The sequence below is a fragment of the Podarcis pityusensis genome (genome assembly GCF_964106645.2).
Source record: "Podarcis pityusensis genome assembly, chromosome: 12".
In the NCBI taxonomy this organism is placed as follows: domain Eukaryota; kingdom Metazoa; phylum Chordata; class Lepidosauria; order Squamata; family Lacertidae; genus Podarcis; species Podarcis pityusensis.
This window is the reverse complement of record NC_138037.1, coordinates 27,873,731-27,888,837: the sequence shown is the minus strand read 5'-3', so window position 1 is coordinate 27,888,837 and position 15,107 is coordinate 27,873,731.

Below are 15,107 nucleotides of genomic sequence, written 5' to 3'. Positions count from 1 at the left end.
GTGGCTCTGGAGCAGAGGTAGATGGGAAGAAACTAAGCACCACAGACAGGGGACCAAAGCATTCTGTAAGTGGATGCATAGAGGGAAGCGGTTCCAGGGAACACCAACACAACAGTCCTTTTAACTGTGTAGCAACTGTTACACAATGCAGCAGAGTTATGTGCTGGTGATGGTCTGTCCCAGTTAACAGTATATCTGCTGGAAGTGTAGCAGAAAAGATCATTCAATTTGTAACTTAAGGATAACTTCTGTTAGTGTTAAAGTCAAACAGCCAAGAGGGCTGGGTGGAGGTGTTGCTTGTTGACCAAGCAGAGTGGAATGAGCTCTGATAAGTTGTGTAGTTCTGAGGGAGTTGTCCTCTGTATGTTTGGCAGAATGTCTTCCTGCTATGTACAAGGCCTGAACAAAGAGAGTTCTGTTTATGTCTTCTCAAATTATACACTGTTCCACGTGCCCAGTAAAGTCTTATCAGGACTTCTCTCTCTGCATTTGCATTATTTAAGTGAGTTTGCTAACAAAAGCACTGTTTAAGGCAATGGAATTTCTCATGAAGGAAACCATAAGCCCTGGAAAGGAAACTGGGAAGCTGTCCTTCTAGAATGTATGCTTGAATAAAAGGCCAATCCGTGTTCAAAATATGAAAGAGCAAAGGGTCAAGCTGCAGTAAAACTTCAAGGTTACAGCAACTGCTGATGGATGATGATACAACTTTAGTGAAGGTTACTCAAGGGGTTTGGGTAGGACGCCAAATAAGCCCCGGATAAAATTAGATAACTGGTGTACTGGAAGACAACTTAGATGAATGCAAGTAATTATATTGCAGAATCAGTTTAAAGTAAAGACTTTCCTGATAAATAATTTTGAAAGTTGCTTAAAAAAAAACAACTTTCATGCTGGGCAGAATTACAATGACTTCTTGGGCTGGATTAACCCTCTCCTTGAGTGTACGGAAACTCAAGGGAAAAGGAATGCAAAAGAGGGCAGTTTTCCCACACAGAGGTGGGCTCAGCCTCTTAAACTTCATGGGGGCGGGTGCTGCTTCAGCAAAGTTGCTGGTCTTTGAATGGTTTCTTGGGGGGCTCATGCCAGAAAGAGGGAGGCTGCATATTCAAAATCATTCTTGCATAAATCTCTCTCCGATTCCCTACATACTACAGTGGGTATGGTGTTAATAATCACAATCCCATGCTAAAGAACATACTACTACAAACCGATATGCAATGTACGAATCAAAACGTCATTTTTCCAAATGCTGGTTTCCCTGCCTTGTGGTCTTCTTGTCACCACCAACTATAGACTGAAGGTAAACGTAAAGGGACCCCTGACCATTAGGTCCAGTTGTGGCCGACTCTGGGGTTGCGGCACTCATCTCGCTTTATTGGCCGAGGGAGCCGGCGTACAGCTTCCGGGTCATGTGGCCTGCATGACTAAGCCACTTCTGGCAAACCAGAGCAGCGTACGGTAACGCCGTTTACCTTCCCACCAGAGCGGTACCTCTTTATCTACTTGCACTTAGATGTCCTTTCGAACTGCTAGGTGGGCAGGAGCTAGGACTGAGCAACGGGAGCTCACCCCATCGCAGGTATTCGAACCTCCAACCTTCTGATCGGCAAGCCCAAGGCTCAGTGGTTTAGACCACAGCACCACCCGCATCCTGAATAGGCTGAGGGCAAAAAAGGAAAAAAAGTTTACCAGATTCAACGGGAACTATGCCTTGCAAAGGGTGCTCCCACAATTCCCTCAAAAATCTCACCGATGCCACGCCCTACCGAACTGTGAAGACCCCTCTTTGATTTTGTTCCTGGGTCTGTTTTGATAAAGAAAGTTAGCAGCATAAGGAAATACAGCTTGTTCATATCAACATTTCTTCCAGACCTTTAATAATACGGGATACCGTTCTCTTACTCTGTTGAGTCCTTAATGCAGTGGCCTCAGGAGGGCATGAATGTTATTTTAAATCCCAACATCAATCCCTCCTGCTCAAATCTATTTCACTACCTCTTCCTCTTCTGGAAAAAAAACCCATTCAACTAACACCTGGTCTGACAGATCTGACAGCCTAATTTGATGTTAGGCAATCCCAAAATACTTGTCGTAAGGGCTTCCACAAATTATGTTTAGCAACTCTAGAATGTTCATGTGACTTTAGTGTCATATCAACCCATTACTTCAGATAGTCAGTTTGTATTAATGTTAAAAATAATATTATAATGTCTTCTTCTGGGCTTCCCGTACCAGCCCAAAACATTTTGATGTAGAGCCGCAATTGTCTGCCTCACCCAAGTCAAGGTGCACAAGACCCACAAGGACCAGTCAAGTTATTTTGGCATGTGAGGTTAAAAAAAGAGGGGGGATGCCTGTCCCCTTCTATGGCAGCCAATCATTTGTTGCCCTGTCCTAACACAAAAAAATTAGCTGCCTGAGGTAGATTCTTCACCTTGCCTAATGGTAGAGCCGGCCCTTTTGTGTTACACAGAAATTCTCAGGAACAGGAACCATCAATGTGCAGACCTATTCATTTAAAGAAAGCTGGAATAAAAGTTCAAAATAAGGTTGGCTGGTTAAAAATAGTAATCCTAACCTGACACAGCCTCTTTTCACACTTAGCTTGAACTTCTTTAATTCTTCTTCTTTCCTTTCAAAAGAGATCCCTTCTTTCACACCTGAGTTTTTAAACAGTACCTATTACTACCAGAAGAGCTGGGAGGGTTTCAAATTCAATAAACAAATTTAAGTGGCAAAATGACTTACACTCATGCAAGCTGCAGCTGAGTCACTGTGGGGTTGTTAACAGTAGCAATCCTCTCCTTATGCTGAAGGGCTTCAGAGTCATCCATTTTTCTAAATTATGCTGACAGCTAGGACTGCTTTTGCTTTTCTTCTTCAATTTGCTGTACAATAATCTAATCGTTAGCAATGTGCTAAGAGCACCTTTTAAAAAAGTGACAGAGAGGGGACGACATGGCTATGATGTTTCGGGGAGATTTCCCTTTGCTGTTACCAAGGTGTTTTCTTTTCCTAGAGGCGTATCTTGAGCACCAGGTGATCTGATGTAAGTCCCTAAGGTGGAGGAAATCACTTTCCTATTCCTAGACATGGAATATGAAGTGTGTGGATATGATTCACCTACCCCAAATCAAGAGCTATGTATATGTAGATGTGTGCATCAAGATAGTCAGTGTGACGTAATGGTTAAAGTGTCAGACTAGGACCCAGGAGACCTGGATTCAAAGCCACACTTGGCCATGATGCTCACTGGTGACCTTGGGCCAATCCCTAACCTACTTCACAGGTTTGTTGTGGGGATTAAATGAGGAGGGGGGAGAACTATGTATGCCACCTTGAGCTCCTTAGAGAAAAAAGTGGGATATAAATGCAATAAATTAAATAAGCTCGTGTGTATGTGAGTTTCCTCATTCGGTCCTATGGAGGACAGGTACTTGAGCGTGGGCCTGCTGGGTCTGTTCCCCGCCATTGAATTGCACTGAAGAGCCCCTTGCGCAGCCATAGCAAATCACATTGAAAGTAATGGTCTTTTCTCCAGTACTCTGGGCTGCTGTACTGGATGTGAGGCATACTGAGAGTAGACCCATTGAAAGCAGTGGCTGTGACCAGAGTGGTTAGGAGACCCTTCGCAGAGCTACAGGCCTCAGCATCCTTAACAAATGACAATTCTTGGGATGCTTCGGCGGAAGTGGGGTGTGGGTTTTTTTTTGCAAAATGGCAGAGGAAACCTTCAACCCAAAAACCACGATCCTTTTTCAAGTACATCCCTTGAAGAAGGAGGAGGAAGAGGAGGAGGAAACATCATGAGATGGTGGCTCTCCAGCATTTTGTCTAATTTGGCCCCTAGACAGGGTTACAGGGCTTTCTAGGATATGGGCATTCGGAGCTTGCTGATTTTGAACTAGTTCCCATGTAAGGTCCATGATTCAGCAGCAGCAGCAAAAGAAGAAACCAGTTTCAGCTTGTAGGGAGAGGGTGGTAGTGGTGGAAATATTGAAAGTATTTCAATACTTTCCCCATAGGAAAAATACATGGACAACTAGCCAAGAACCCACCTTTTCTGACCTGCTTGGGGTTTTTTTATGTGTTTGATTCTATTTTTAATGGAGTGGCATTGCAACATATCTTCTTCCACCTGCAGTTTAAAATTGTGCACACCACATGCTTCTCCTGACCTTGTGTCTCCCAGCTCCAGGTTTACTAATTTCCGAGCTGTTTGTTCTGCAATCACTGATATTTAATCTGTTGGTTGAGCTTCCCAGCCTTCAACCTCGAATGAACACGTTTTCATTTATTTCCCCTAGGATCTTGGGAATTCACTCTTTCCTGAATTCTCTGCCTTGTTCATATTTAGAAGGAATGTCCTTGCAGATGTGACTTCAAAAGTTTGCTGCTCTGCACAGCCATGAAACAGATGATAATGCCCCCCTGTGCCTTCTTTTCCAGCTATTAGATCAAAACTAGTGTCATGCTGGCTGGCCTCCTGTTCCTATTATAACTTCATTATAATGTGTGTGTGTGATCTGTATTTGGCAACGAATACCAGACTTCTTTACAGGGTCAAATAGATTCTGTGTGTAGTATACCCAGTTATTTTCAGAATGATATTAATTTTTTTAGGAACATTTATTTAGTTTAAAAGATTCATTTTTGTATGTATGACTCAACATATTTTTTTTAAAAAAAAATTAAAGATTTCCGTGGGTCACATAAAAGTACATATATCGTCTCTATTTTCAGTTCATAAAGTCCTTGTAACAGATCAGTTACCGTATTTTTCGCTCTATAAGACTCACATTTTCACCTCCAAAAATTAAGGAGAAATGTGTGTGCGTCTTAATGTTGTATACAGTATAAGGTTTGGGGAGGAAGAAGGGAGAGAAGAATACAGTCAGTCAAGTTTATTGCTTATAGCCAAAGGCTGCTGCAATGTATACAATGTCATTCAATAAAATATATACTAGTTTGATACAAAAACTTAAAACATTTACATTGTCAAAACATGACCTTAATCTGCACAAAGCTATAGAAACTCCTTAATATACAAATTGAAACATTAGACAATAAACATTTATAAGCTAAAATCACCACAGGGCCACTAATATATTAAAAGTAAATTAAATAATACAATAGACAATTATGTACAAAGTTTAGTGAGAAAGATACAGCTTGGTGTAGATGGGGTCAAATAAATTCATCTCCTTTACAGTTGATAGCTATCTTGGCTATATAATTTTTTCTAATTTTCCTGGCGGCAGTTGCAAAAAGTGCTACACGCCAGGTCACATGCTTATCTATGTCTGCAAGAAGATACAGAATCATGTCAGAAAGATTCTGACCTTATCATTATAGGTGTCAAAAACCGTTCTCTTGCTTCAATAAATAAGGGGCAGCACAAGATATAATGCATAAGGTCCTCTAATTCAGGCCATCCCCTAATACAGACACGATCTATTACTGGTATGCCTCTATGGAGAAGAGTATACTATGCATTCTTTTACATAGTGTACGTGCAAGGTTTTTGTGTCAGCATCACGTGGGTGGGTTCTCTTTCTTTTCATTAATTAATTTTCATTGGCATTGAGAGAGGTTGGGGGGCCCAGGGCATGGTTGGTTGCCTTCAGTTGACTACAGTGAGGTGTTTTTTTGGGGGGGGGGGTAATGCAGTACATTTTTATTCATCTTAATCACTAACCTCTTCCAACTGAGTTCAAACTGAGTTCTCCTCTTCTCCTCTGTAACATGTAGGAATGCTCACCTCAAGAATGTAATACTATCAGGGCTCCCGTCCCAAACACTGCAGCAAAGGCTGTTAGGTATAAGAAAGAAGGCTTTAGTCAAAGCTCACTCCTGTACAAGTCAGGCTACAGGTAACAGCAGGTCTGCATGGAAGCCAATAGCTCACCTGTTCTGCTCACCTGGCTGCCACACCTGATGTTCCAAGTGCTTGCTCTTCTATAATGTTGAGAGGTTTTGGTCTTGCTCATATTTTTTTTGGAACTTTGGTTAGATGCCCTTACCCGGCCTTTGGCCAGGGCACAGCCTGACTCCCTCCTTTGGCAATCCTCACAGAACTTCTAGCCCAATGGTTGCCATTAATTTGATTGGAATTAATTTTATAAAGAAATGATTTTAGAATGTTTTATCGTTTTACTCTTGTTAGCCACTCTGAGCCCGACTTTGGCTGGGGATGGCGGGATATAAATAAAAAATATTATTATTATTATTATTATTATTATTATTATTACCCATAGCTATTGTTTATGAGGTCCTACGTTGCAACAAACCTGAAATTCTCCACAGGATCATCAGAAATATATCTTCACTGAATTTTTGTGTTTTGGAAATTAATACTTATTTTCCCCATATTAATATTATTTATTTCAACACATTTCTAAACCACTGAAAAAAAATTTTTAATTCACTAAGCGGTATGCAAATATACGACATAAAAAACCCCAAACAGCATTATAAAAGCAGATTGTTGTTGTTGTGATTATCTGACAATTTGATAAAGATAGGATAATTATTCAAACACCATCAAATGCATCTGCTTTCTTGAGCATGGTCTGCTGTACTCTGCATTTTCCTAGGATGATCAGTGCTGAGTGAGGTGGAACAATCCCACAGAGATTTAGAAGTGTGAATATGCTGGTGGTTCTCCGAGCATCTTTAAAAATTGAATGCTTTCCCTACAATAGGATTATAAGATTCAGTCACTTCTCCATGCACAGCTATTCCTCCAGGGCCAAGTACGCTATTAGGCTCACACAGCTTGATCACCGCCACTACAAAAGCAACAGATAAATCAGATAAAGCACATTGTGTCCATTTATCTAGGCTCCCAAACGATTCCTTTTTTAAAATCTCACATTTCAGAGAATCCGAAAGGGGGCAAGAAATCAGCTGGAGCTGCACATTTTAGAATATGTTTTTAGAATACAATTAATGTTAAGAACTCTCCATCAGGGATGTGTGAAATATATTGGAAAGGTCCCCCGTGGGGAAAGGTTTTCGCAGTCACTCCTGCCAAGGGACGGGGGACTTCCTTATGCATAAAGGGATGTTTATGTGTGGGGCTTCCCCTGCCAAGGAAATGAATGGGGAGGATGTGCTAAGGATGAGACTACATTTCTTTGCACAGACATTTAACCACAATCTGATTCTGACTTGGCCTGATTCACAAGGAACGCAGATGAAGTGTAGGTGGGTTCCCATGAGGCAAGACACAGTGGTAACAGCAAGAACCATTATTGAATTAGCAGAACTCAACAGCAGGGGCAAGGTAAAGGTAAAGGGACCCCTGACCATTAGGTCCAGTCGTGACTGACTCTGGGGTTGCAGTGCTCATCTCACTTTATTGGCTGAGGGAGCCGGCGTACAGCTTCCGGGTCATGTGGCCAGCATGTGGCGAGCCAGAGCAGCGCACGGAAACGCCGTTTACCTTCCCACCGGAGTAGTACCTATTTATCTACTTGCACTTTGACATGCTTTTGAACTGCTAGGTTGGCAGGAGCAGGGACCGAGCAACGGGAGCTCACCCCATCGCGGGGATTCAAACTGCCGACCTTTTGATCGGCAAGTCTTAGGCTCTGTGGTTTAGACCACAGTGCCACCTGCGTCCCTAGCAGGGGCAAAGCAACTGCTTATATATATTTCTGAAGGCCTGGGCCACTCCCAACATGATTGGCTGTCTAAACATCCAAGCTGTGAATCATAACTCAGAGTTTAAGGGCCAATGGCAGAGGCCCAAATCTTGAAATGTACTGTGATTGGATATCATGTATCGAATCAGAACACAGGGGATCAGTATCCTTAGTCCAGACTCAAGCTCAGGCAAACACAGACCACTGAATACATAACAGCAGAGTTTACCCTTTTACTGGGCAGCGTAAAGCAACTGCCTCAGACAGGAGATGGTGAGGGCAGCAGCAGACCTTGGCTTTTGTTCCTGAAACCCACCCCTATCCCCTTCTCCCACCCATTCCCTTTTGCTGTCACACAACTTCTCCTGGAGGCCCTTATCTGGCCTGCTGCCTCAGTCTCCAGATCTGGAAGCCTCCAATGGTCCCCTGTGAAGAACCTGGAGAGCTGTTGTCAGTGAGAATGTGTTACTTTGGGCTGGATGGACCAAGGGTCTGACCTAGCAGTTATTTAGTGTCAGGAGCTGGAGGACTCTGAAGAGTGTGGGGTGGAGGCAGGGGACCAGGAAAGTGACCCAGGAGAGGGGACCAATGATTCTTGGGGTTTGACACCGCCCACAAAGCAGGGGCCAGGTGAGGAGGGAGAGTTAGGACACTCTGAGACAGAGGAAGGTGTGCCAGATGTGGTGGAAGAAGAAGAGGCTGTTCAGCTGACATACATACATATATACATACATTCAGCTGACATACATATATACCCTGCCTTGCTGTCTCCTAGAACCAGGAGGGGCCTGAAGCGGGAAGAGCAGTGGCAACTTCTGTACGGGAGAAGTGTCAGGTTGCAGAAGCACAACCCATATAAGCTGGCAGGGGGCAACTGCTTTGCAGGGCCTAGACCTATGGACAGCTGCCTAAAATCTAGAAGTGTGCATGCGTGTGTATCTGGAGCACTGTGGAAGCTGCTGTAAGGGCTTTTTCTTGTCAATAAAGATGTTAACTATCAGAAGTGTGCCGTCCTTGGCCGGGGAGGGTCAGGACATTAAACACACTCTTATTTCTATCAGTGTCTAAAAAGTGTGGAATGGCAGTTGTCAGCAATGGGCAGAGAGAAGTTTTATTTTCAGCTTTTAAAATAAACCTTAACTACTATTTCTAACATAAAAACTATGATTATTACTATTATCACTTCTTCTGCTATAACTACTACTACTATTATTAGTGGAATCTGCAGCAAAATGCTGGAGTACAACATTGCCAACTCTTCCTGGATAGTCCGTTCCGTTCTGCTCATTCCACTACCCTCTAATTTTGGTCACCCCCAACAGTCAGTCAGCATTCTTTAGCCACTAAGCCCACTCAGTCCTCATTGGCCTGCCTCTCTCTGCTGTTAGTGTTTCTCTCCCACTTAAGTACGCTTTTGTAAAATCTTGGGGTTTCCCCAAGCCCCTCCTTTTGTGCCTGGGTGCTGCCATTTTGAATACATAAGGGCCAGAACTTGGAAAGCTGAGGTTGCTGTGGTGGAGTAATCCTGTCTAAGGTTTGTGAATGAGATTCCATGATGGATTGCCCACTACATCCTCACAGCCTGAGATGGAAATGGAGAGGCACATATTTCCCCCTCCCTTGTGTTGACTCCAATGGGAGGGGAATAATCCTCGATCCAGGGCTGGCATAGGTTTGGGCCAATTTGTTGGGTGTCCCAGGGAAACAAGTGGGCTTTGCATTTTGGTGACTATAGGTGCCCTTGACATACTCTTCCAGCCTCCCATTGACACCAGCAGAGCTTTCAGCAGGTATACCACAGGAGAGGCCTCTGGCAGCAGCATCCTGCCCACAAACCTCACTCTTCACCAATGGAGCAACATCATCTAGCCATAATAAGATTGTGGTCTAATTATTATTCTGCTGCTTTTGTTATTTACTCATTTCGAAATTGTGTTCTACGCAAGATGAGGGTTTTTTTTTTCTGACAGTGAGTATAAATGTCAAGTTAATCAAATGGTATCTGGAAGAATTTAACATACTTGGCACCTTCTTCTCCAAGAAGGCCCAGCTTTTGAATAGAAAAGATATTTTAGCCTGGGACTGAAGTGCATTGGCAGAGTGATGTGTGGAAGCTTCCAGCCTTCTCACTGCTTCAAATGCTGCTTGTACTTAAAATAAAGAGACTTCATTTCTCAGAACCATAATTCCATTTCCTCTTTGCCAACAGCTTTCTTTTTGGGAGGAAGAAATGTCCGTGGGAGAAAGTGCTGACAATTCTGTACGATATGATTAAAACCAGGAGCATCGATATATTTTCACATGTTTGGAACAGAAAGGACCTACAACACTTGAGCACGACGGGAAGAGGTCAGGCCGTTCAGCAAACGTGTTGCATCCATCAACTAACCAAGAAAGAAAAGTTCCAACAAAATTTATGAGAAACCTTCAAAAACTTACATAACAGATGGTACATAACTCTGAAAACCTCCAGTCTAGACACAGGCTGACTTCCACTCTTCTTATTGACATCTCTGAGCAAGTAGAGCTTTAAACTAGAAGTACGCATGTAGATGGCCTCTCAGAATTATCCACTCTATTTGTAAGCAGATAAATTGAGTGGCTGCGGGGGTTAACATTTCACCAAATTTCCCTTTGGGTAACAGAAATTCTCCAACAGGATGGGACTCACGATTAGCATTAGCATGAAGATAGTTGTGGTTTTTAAAAAATTATTTTACTAAGCTTTCCTCCCCACCCTTAGTAAGGCAGAATCACCTAGTGAATTTCATGACTTGCCAGATGTGAACGAGCAGTTTCTGGCTCACAATCTTATTCATATCACCTCTTAGTAAGCCCAAGACATTTTGTCACCTGAGGCAAAGTTCTCCATGTACAGAAGCTAATTGGAGTGGCAGCTGAATCTTCCTGGTGATAGAGCCGCTGCCACATCTGAGAAAAACCAGACTGGTTTAGGAGCTGCAGGAACTGCAGTATGTCACACACAGCTCTGTCCTTCAACGGAAGAACATGACTGGTGGCTCAGGAGGAACAGCTGGGAAGCTGCCCCTGCTGCCCCCAGCATTTCCTTTCTCTACCGTGTGGTAGGGCTGGCCTTGATCATGGCAGTCATTGTTCATTTTCTGAAAAAAAGAAGCGCTGGAGCTCAAGATTGTAGTGGCTAGTTGTTCCTAGCCTAGTACAGTGGTACCTCGAGTTAAGAACTTAATTCGTTCCGGAGGTCCATTCTTAACCTGAAACTGTTCTTAGCCTGAAGCACCACTTTAGCCAATGGGGCCTCCTGCTGCCACTGCGCCGCCAGAGTACGATTTCTGTTCTCATCCTGAAGCAAAGTTCTTAACTCGAGGTACTATTTCTGGGTTAGCGGAGTCTGTAACCTGAAGTGTCTGTAACCTGAAGCGTCTGTAACCCGAGGTACCACTGTAGTGGTGAAAGCTCTCTGCAGATGCTCAGAGGCCCTTATTTAATTTTCATTTTTCACAGGGTTTAAGTTATTCTCTGACATTAATTTTCTACTGCCTTTGATTATGGTTTTCTATCATTCTGCTGCAACATGTAAAAGTCCTTCATTATCACGTGACTCCTCATCATATAGACTGTTTTCTCATCAACTATATGTTCCTGTGAACAAGGCATCTCCCCATTACAATGCATTTGTTCCAGCATCTGCCCTAATGAAGTGACAAATACTTTCTAAGCACTGCACAGGAAGGAGGAAAGCAAGTACAACAGCAGCTGCTCCTTCACTGGCCAGTGGGCAGGACCAAGGTGGTCTCTCCCTTGCCATAATCTTCTTTGCTGAGAGGCAGAAGGTCTAGTCTTTCTGTGGCCTCAGGTCTCCTGGCTGGTGGAGGTCAGAGTGTGCCAGTACTTTATCATATTCACAATCTCAATTCCAAATGACACTTTGGCTTTTGAAAGCCTTCATGCTTTGGGACCTTGGGACCAGCCTGGCTAGCTCAACTGGTTAGAGCATGGTGCTGATAACACCAAGCTTGCAGGTTCAATCCTTGTATGGGACAGCTGCATATTCCTGCATCATCTAGCTACCCCTGCCTTGAAATAAGCATCACAGTCCTTCAACAAGTATGCCCACCAAATGAGGTTTGGTGCACTGCCCCACTTGAGACAGTCTTGTTATGTACTGAAGTTTTCACCCTGGCTAACACCTTCAAACAAGAGCTGTTTGAAGAATCACTGTGTCGTCTGATATGTTCACCCACAACTTAACAAGTCTATTTTTAGCAGCAGTCCCTCAGCTGCCCTCTCCAGAGAAGTCCACCAGGGACCTTCTTTAATGTTATTCTGGCACAATGCAAAAATCACTTTGGTTTCCTTTTTCCTTTCTTTACAGAATTTATATCCTGTCCGTCTGAGGGTGAGTCACAGCCATGTAAAATACAATAACCAATAAGTCAAATAATGAAATACGTTTGGAATCATAGCCACCAGTCCTTCTGTTAATATTGGAATACAGCGGTACCTCGGGTTACAAACACCTCGGGTTACAAACACTTTGGTTTAAGAGACTCCGCTAACCCGGAAATAGTACCTCGGGTTAAGAACTTTGCCCCAGGTTGAGAACAGAAATTGCGCGGCGGCAGCAGAAGGCCCCATTAGCTAAAGTGGTACCTCAAGTTAAGAACGGTTTCAGGTTAAGAACGGACCTCCGGAACGAATTAAGTTCGCAACAAGAGGTACCACTGTATCCACAAGATGCCCCAGCTCCCCCAGGCACATTGTGGATATACACCACCAGTTCAGAAAGCCTGTTGGCAGCAGTGGCATAGCTTGGGGGTGCAGGGGGGGCCGGGCGCAACATCTGGGGGGCGCTCGCACTCGCAGCTCTCTGCCCCTACCTGGCTCACTCACTCTCTCTCACTGCAGTGCTGGCTGTGCGAATCCGATCCGAGCCGCTGGGTCGCCGCCCACTGTGGAGGGGGTGGGTGCCAGGCGTGCGGTGCGGAGAGAGAGCGAGGGACTATCTGGGGGAGGGACAGTGCAGCGGCCGCCCAGCGCAGCGCTGAGCGCGGGAGAGAACCCCACCAGACCAGACCAGGCAGCAGCAAGAAGCAGCTGGCAGCGGCAGCAGATTAGGGGTTAGGGGGCGCAAATTACTTGCCTTGCCCCGGGTGCTGACAACCCACGCTACGCCGCTGGTTGGCAGAGGCCTTGGCTCCCTGCTGTTTCAACTTTAGAAAAAAGGAAAAAAAAATATTTATTATTCTGCCTTTTGCTTTTAATTGATTTGAGTTGTGCTCATCTATTTTCTGTGTTTAGTGCTTCCAAACTAAAAAGTATCCCAATAAGTTGTGTTTATAATATGTCATAGTTTGCTAATTGTATGTTGCCTTCAACTAATTATCTGGCAGGGTTGCCATATGACCGGAATTTCCCGGACATATCTGGAATCCTGCTGTTGGCACCAGTGTCTGGACAGAAATCGGACAAATGGCCGGGAAAATCCGGACGTATGGCAGCCCATGTCGGCCATGCCATTTTTGCCGATTTCCCATTTAAAAAAAATAGCTCAAAAACAGCAAAAATCAACAACTTTGCCAACAACATTTCTGTCTGGATTTTGAAATACTGTTTGAAATATGGCAACCCTATCTCTGGCTCCCAAGTTGTATTCTTTTGTAGAATGCTTTCCCTGCCTTTCAATGAATGTTTTTTGCCAGGCTTTCATATACCACCTCGTACCATAAGCTTAAATAGGTCCAGAGAGCCTTCACTTTCTGAAGCACAGCTGGAAAATACCTGCTGATGCTGAGGCAATTGGAAATAGATCTCTTGGAAATTCTCACCACTTTTTTTTTTTTTAAAAAAAAGATACTCATTACTCCTATCCTCCATTCAGTCCAACACCTAATTGTGTGTTTGTGACATCCCCAATTTTTGAAATAAGGTGTACATTTCTGAATTACATAATGCTTACCATAGTATTTTTCGTTCCGTGCATCTTAATATAAATTACATTGGAACAGCTTGAGTCCTCTGGATTCTGTGCCAGCAAATACAGTGAACATGAATATGTATGAGCCAAGCACATTTATATTTTTTAAAGGGTCATTTCTGTATCACCGCTCTATTCCTTCCCGAGGATGTCCTCGTTCCTAAGGAAGCAAGTAGGTGATCCTTGAGATGCTGCAAGTTGTTTTTGTTTGTTTGTTTGTTTTTAAATCTGTCGCTCATAATAATTATTTTATGCACTCAATTTCCTCAAGTGTTAGGAAGTTTCACAGTGGCCTTTTGTGGGGCATGGGTTTCTGATTTGTTTTGTTTGTTTGTTTGTTTGTTTTAAAGAGAAAAAGCTTGTGCTTTTGTAGTATTTTGTAATTTACAAATATAGTAGCTGAGCAGAGAGACATAAAAAGAGGCAATTCTACCCCACCCACCCCCGCACCCACCTCCAGCAATATCAAAGCTTTGCTGCATCTTACAATTGCTGTTTGGGCAGCTAATTCTAAAAACAGGCAGTCTTGTTTCACAAAACGTTTTAAATGTGTTGTAAAGTGCAATATACAAGTGTGGCACTAGATGGCGACAGTGAGCTATGCGAAATTCAGTGTATTTTTCAAAACGTTTTATCTTAAAAAAGCATTTTCACTGCATTTTTTATCTGTGTGCAGATTCCACCTCTTTTTCTGAGGAGATTGAGACTGCAACCTACACACACTTACTAGGGAGTAAGCTCTGTTGAACACAGTGGATTTAGTTCTAAGTAAACTCGCAAATGATTTCACTGCACAGTTGCAGAACTGTTTGGGTGGGTGTGTTCTCTATGCATGATAGCAAATCTTCTTGTAATTTTGTGGATGTGTGCAAGTTTCCAGCATCTCTCCCAGTTCACAAAAAGGCACCCCTGCACTCTTTAACAAGGCAGATGCAAGGCTCCAATAGCGGTGCAGCTCCTTGGGGCTGAAATGCAGGACCCCCAGTCTGGGGTTCCCCCGCTGCTGCTGACCAAATGACCACCCAGTGTACATTGCCCTGATACGGTTGTTTAGAAGGCAATTAATAAATCATTATGGATGATAATAGCATGGTCATTTAAAGGTGTGGCCTCAGACTATTCAAGTCCAGGGTCTAAAATTACTTCGCTGCATCCCTGGGCCCCAGCATGCTGCCGTTTCTCCTCACACAGGTCTGCCTGCTTATTTAGAGGCACTCTGTGGTGTTACAGTGATGCTTTTCTCCTATGATGATGATGGTTTTGCCCTTCTGCAAACCTTGCCTTAGGGACGCGGGTGGCGCTGTGGGTTAAACCACAGAGCCTAGGGCTTGCCGATTAGAAGGTCGGTGGTTCGAATCCCCACGACGGGTTGAGCTCCCGTTGTTTGGTCCCAGCTCCTGCCCACCTAGCAGTTTGAAAGCACGCCAGTGCAAGTAGATAAATAGGTACCACTCCGGCGGGAAGGTAAACGGCGTTTCCGTGCGCTGCTCTGGTTCGCC